We start from the raw sequence: 6,058 nt of genomic DNA, 5'->3' as shown, positions 1-6,058 counted from the left end.
GAGAAATGTAATCAATGGATGATGGTATTTTGGTCAATGATCAGTGTTCATTGATTTGCTAACGGGGTTGTGCGCATGTACAGGGGCCATGCTCAAACATCTTTCATTGAGTGATACAAATAATACGTCACTCTATCCAGTCACGACAGAGTAGACATATATATTGTATAATTAAATTTCCATTCAATAAGAAAATAGAAAGAAGTTAATTCTTTAGTAGTTGTTGATGTAATCAAATTATTTTTTATTAATCTTTTTCAAACATGTACCTAGCTATGGCAGGTGCATCTCCACTAGTGCAACAAATGATTCAAAAGTTGGAGCAAGTCCCAGTGAAGTATTACATAAAAAAAAAAGTCCAAACGAAGGTTTCAAATTTCCATTCCATGGGCAAAATATTTTGGGACCACACTAGCACAAATTGGAACAAGCGGTACAGCTCGGTGCCGCCGACCCGCGCTCCTCTCTCCGCCGGCCCGCACCCAACAGCTCGGCGACGCTCGCCCCGACGCTGACCCGCGCGTGCCTCTCTCCGAGCACCAATCTCCGTCCCGCAGAACCCGGCTTACATCACGGCCCGCGCGCGCAGCGAGCAGTTCCGGCCGTCGCGGCCGCGGAGGCCGTCGCCGGCACCAGCCCCTCGCTCGACTCCGCGTGTGGTCGTCGGCCTTCCTCCGAGTGAGGTCGCTGGCCTGCCCCCGCGCTCAACAAGGCGGCCAGAACCCCGAGCAGGCGTAGCAGTTCCTCGTGCCCAGGTGCGCCGGATAAGCCATCTCCACTGACACCCCGTCTCCACCTGATCCGATTGTTCCCTCCTGATAACCATACTTGATTGAATCAGTTTACTCTCAGAGGTATGAATCAAAAGACCAACTCGATCTTAAGGATGTGAACAAAAAAGGCCAATTTGGCATTGCAATGCTGACACTAACAGGTATCTCGAAATTACTACGTATTTACTTTCGGTTTCAGTTGAGATAAGCAAGTGATAGCCTGGTGTAGTGTAGCAAAGTTTATGAGGTTTGAATGTTGAGACTATCTGGTTGGTGTTCAAGTTGGTTTACAATTCAGTTCATGCGCTCTGTAGTTTCCCCCTTACTGAAAACGTTTAGCAACTAATCAGAGAACATTTCTTGTCCCTTATACAGCTTTAGGATTCAATCAGAACACTACCAGTTCTTGAACAATAACACAAGAACTAAGAATCTCTTGCTGTAAGTTACATGCATCAAGGAAACAGATGATTAACTATAGCTTATCTAGCTGGAAACTCCAAACCGTCCAGTAACATCTTGCTTGATTGTGCTTCGTTTTGGGTTCATTGAACCATCAGGTAGTGGTTCCATACGAGATGGCAGTTCCCCTCCTTCACCTGCATATCTATATTCATTTTGAGTTTATCTACAAATAGTAGATATGCAAACAATTAGTTTCACTTGGTAGCAGCAACTTCAGTTGTACAATTAACCGGGTGCTTTTTACACTGGCCAAGACACAAAAAAAGTGCATTCGAATAATTTACTAGACAAACAAGTTTGCATCTGAATAACTAACCAGACATTCCTGTTTCCACACTAAAATCAAGGAATGCTGATCACAGAGTTGACCAAGTTAGGATGACAAGTTATAGCTTGTAATATTATATTATGGTAGGCTGTTGGTGCATGCTCATGTTCATCAGTGAAGATTTTTCCATTTATGCAGGCCTACTACATAGTGGATGAGATTCTCATAGCTGGTGCACTTCAAGAATCTAGCAAGAAGAATGCCGTAAGACTTATTGCTTCATTCGTATGCATCCTGACATGACTAACTTATCCTTTTCTATCTCCATGAAAATCCAATATTCTTCATGATTAATTTGTCCTAAACTGATCTCATTAGTCCTTCAAATAATGCATTTCTCTTATGTGATTTTTACTGGTTCATCTGATTAATCTTTTTTTTGTTTTTTAGTGACTTGTAGACCAATTGTCGATGCGGAGTATGGGCCGAATCCATGGAGGAAGGAATGACTCTGATGCAGTACACTTGGCAGAAGTCATAATTAAATGTTTAAGTTTTTTCATTGTATGTGCTTCTTTGTCTTGCCCAAGGGCTTCCTAAATCTTTACATGCTTTGAGCAGTGACATGATGAAAGGATGTTGCTGCAATCTCTGCAGGACATGGTGAGTCATAATGCTGCCATATAAAAATAAATTACCAACCATCTAAAGGTAATGAGGTGTCCTCTTTTCATCTGTAGCTCCACATGCCGGCCTGGTAGCTAGCAGGAAACTGCATTACATTATCATGCTATGAACATTCAGTTTGCCTTCAATCTGAGGCTTTTGTAATTTCTTGCATCCATCCAGAATTGCTTTTAATTATGAAGGTTTGACAAAGTATGATATGGACAAGTACATACTAGACCAACAAAATTGAAATAAAATTTCAAGGAATAGAGTTGGTGTGGGTCTAAGTGATCAGGCTAACCAGCTTTGTGTGTTGGTATGTTGGATTGTACTATATTGTTTTTGGAATAGATTACAATATTTTTCTAAATCTGAATATCCAACATTAATTGTTATGATTGCACATTAATATGTTCTAAGGTTGTCTTACATTTGTTATTATGGGGGTTTGATAAGAAACTGGTCTCACAAGAAAGATGCAGGGAACACAGGCTTATGAATGCGTGGATGAGGAATGGTGTTTCCATCTGCCCTGTGCATGGGATCGTTTTATTTCTATATCCACACAGTTTATGCGAATAGCAATTCAGGTTGAGCTTCTTTTACTGGTCCCTTCTGATAACCTTTGTTCATGTGTTAACTATTCTTGTGCTACTTCTGGTATGAATTCCTTAATCATTGGATATGCTAATGGTTCCTGACAGCATCTCTTTGTTGCTTTTAGAACTCTGTTCTTTACCTTGTGCTGCAGTTGCATGCTTGGAACTTGAGTCTTGAATACTCCTATATACATTGCACTGTTGGATAAAATACCATGTCTTTTTTCATTGTGTTGATTATGCCACACTATCTTCTTTGTTAGCATGGTTTTAGGATTCATCAACATAATATAGTTCATGATAGTATGGTTCATTTAGTCATCTTGAATTCAGTGAGTTATTTCATTTATCATTTATTTAGCATGTTAGATCTTCAATTTTATAAATTTTAAACTAATTTTATTTTGATGCTCTTTCAGTTATACAATTGCTATTTTTCTTCAAAATTAAATATGTATCATTAGCACTACTATCTCTTTTGCCATGTTATAATAAAAAAGTAATTGTTCTAAAGGGCTCATAATGTCTAGTTCGCTCGGTGGCCCTCGAAATCGGTTGCTATCTGCCGCGCGAAATAGCCCACATTAGCTTGTTTTGAAGGGCTTGAATTAAACTTTAGTTGAGGAGTTAGCTAATTTAGTCCATGTTTAGCTTCTTGTTTGGATCATCTAGAACTAATTTTTGCTAAAATTAATAATAGATTAAAACAAATTCTTATTATCGTCCAAATTTTTGGGTAAAATCCTAATGACTCATCTAGTCACCTTCTTTACAACACTTGGGGTTGTGCTCCAACAGGGGTTGTGATCCCAAAAAACCATGGAGCCCCCTTGAGCCCCCCTCAAATTTTTGAGAAGAAAAGATGAGGAAGAAGAAAGGGAGAGAGGAAGAAGAAATCAGCCCCCCTTCAACCATTTATGTATCCGCCACTGCGCTCCAACAATTATCTGCTGAAATATGTGTGACAATAGTCTCCGCGTGATGTGGTCGGTAGGGATGTAAACGGATGGACCGATATTACTGATATTGTATTTGTTTACATATTTTTTGTTTGAATACGAATTGGATACGGATAGTGTTATTTTGCCGGATAAGATTGTAATGGATATCGACATCACAAAAATATAACTTCTAGTATACGAATATGGATAGGTTACAGATATTGAATATCCGGAATCGGATACGAATGAATAAAAACCCTTCCAAACCAGGTCGAATTCGAATACGATCGGGAAATATTCGTACCATTTACGTCCCTAGCGGTCGGGCTCATCTTTCCCAGTGCAATAGTGATAAAATACCGATTCAAAATAAATCTAACTAACCGCGAATGTTCGATTTCCGATTCCAATTAGCATTATAAGAGAGTTTAGCCTTGTGGACAGGAAAACATTGGACGTAACTACAGATAAATCGACACATTTGCAAGTGAGTATGCGTATTATTTTACCACATTTGCCTTTAACTAAAATGGATATCAGATAGCAGGCCTCTGCTCCCTATGAGATAAATTCAGACACCTGCTTTCTATTTCCCAAATTAGTACGATTGGATCCAAGCTGGGCCACCAGTAAGTTAATGAGTTGCAGAATTTGATTTTCGTTGGGCCACGGCGTTGTCCGGCCTGGGTTTCTTTCCGGCCACCCGCGTTGGGCCTCTTACTATCGGGGGCCCGAAATCAAGCTTCATGAGCTTAAACTTTTTTATTTTTATATTTTTTTTTCGTCGATTTATCAAAAATATATGTGGATATAATTTTTTTTCAAAAATGTCACCCTGCCGCCGGATCAATTGGCGGTAAGGAGCTACCGCCGTTTGATCCGGCGGTACCTTCCATGGGCCGTGGGCCCAGGGAAGGTACCGCCGGATCCTACGGCGGTAGCTCCTTACCACCAATTGATCCGGCGGTAAGTACTACCGCCGCGCTGTAGCCCGGCTATAGCCGGCTGCTACAGCCGGCTGTAGCGGCACCCTACCGCCGTTTGAAACGGCGGTAGGTGTCCCATATTTTTTTTATTTTTTATTGTTTTATAAGCTTTCACTGATATAAATATTTGTATAATTATTTTAAAGACTATCTGAACTGTAATTATTATCTTTACATTTATAGATATTACAGAAAATAATAGAGATAGCGGAGGTTAGGGAAATATTTTTTAAAAATTTATACAAATTAGATTTAACTCTAATAATCTGTGAAAATATATTTTCATGAGATATTCATGAGTTTCTATTACTATTTCGATGTCTTGTCACCTTGCATCAGATTCTTCTACACCCCCACTATAATTAAAAATATGGGAGTACTTACCGCCGTTTCAAACGGCGATAGACATGCGTGAACCATGCCTATAAACCAAATAGCTCCATCTATAAATAAAACATCGCCCCATCTCATATGAAGTCAGTAGCCATCTCATACGGAGTCTTTAGCCATCCACGCACGGCCACCATGTCTTCCTTTGGTTCTACCTACATTCCGTGGAACAAAATTAGAGAACCTGTGCCTGAAGGAGTGTAGGTTCCAATGTGCTTCTGCGGTTCGTTGTGCAAGCTGATGGAGTCCAAAGTTTTGGGCGATGACTTCGGCAGGAGGTTCTTCATGTGTGAGAACTACGAGTTCGATCCGCCAAAGCGCTACGGCAAGGACAAAGCGAAGGTATCACCTCGCACTACCTAGTTTGCGCCTTCGGAGTTCAGTATGTTAATTCTAACTCGGCTTCGAAATAGAGTCCACCACCTCTTTGTGATTTCATACAGTGGCTGGACACGGAGCAATCGACCGAAGCTAAGGAACACATTGAGCGCCAAGCAAGGTGGGCTGTGGAAAGGTGGCAGCGAATGCTGCAAGAGGAAAAAATGGAGGAGAAGCGCAAGAAAGATAAAGAAGAGATCGAAAAGAGGTTCGCAGAAGTTGAACGTCGGCAGGCGGAGGAGCGTGAAGCTGATAGGGAGAGGAAGTGAGAGAGGGCCCGCCGTGCGAAGGAGGCGGGACCCGAGGCTATTAGGAAGGGGAAGTATCCTCGGTGCACTCAGTAGATGACTATCATGTAATGTTCGAATTTCATATTCCCTAAGGCATGTTAGGTCTAGATGGAACACGACGTTATCGTGTTCCATGTACATGCCAGTGCAATTGTTATTGTAATTTCAATATCAAATTAATCGGCATTGTGTAATTTGTACTAGCTGCAACTAAATTATTCAGAAGCATTGCCCTACAAATAAACTTTTCAGACCGACGCAATAACAACTCCGTTGGCATATATCGGCCGGTACAGACA

At 40.9% G+C, this 6,058-nt stretch overlaps 1 long non-coding RNA gene across 2 annotated transcripts; it reads left to right on the top strand.

Moving 5' to 3' along the window:
- The first annotated feature begins 459 nt into the window (after positions 1–459).
- On the top strand, positions 460–2,815 carry LOC120686676. 2 transcript variants are annotated; one of them, XR_005680309.1, is made up of 5 exons: positions 460–755; positions 842–934; positions 1,705–1,770; positions 1,957–2,070; positions 2,164–2,815. It is a non-coding gene; the product is annotated as an uncharacterized LOC120686676 (long non-coding RNA). The 2 variants fall into 2 exon arrangements; XR_005680308.1 differs by having other exon boundaries at positions 1,957–2,815.
- Positions 2,816–6,058: the final 3,243 nt, after the last annotated feature.

Source organism: Panicum virgatum, chromosome 8N, assembly GCF_016808335.1.
Source record: "Panicum virgatum strain AP13 chromosome 8N, P.virgatum_v5, whole genome shotgun sequence".
In the NCBI taxonomy this organism is placed as follows: Eukaryota; Viridiplantae; Streptophyta; class Magnoliopsida; order Poales; family Poaceae; genus Panicum; species Panicum virgatum.
The sequence above is the reverse complement of the archived record's forward strand: the minus strand, read 5'-3'. Positions and strand labels throughout refer to the sequence as shown.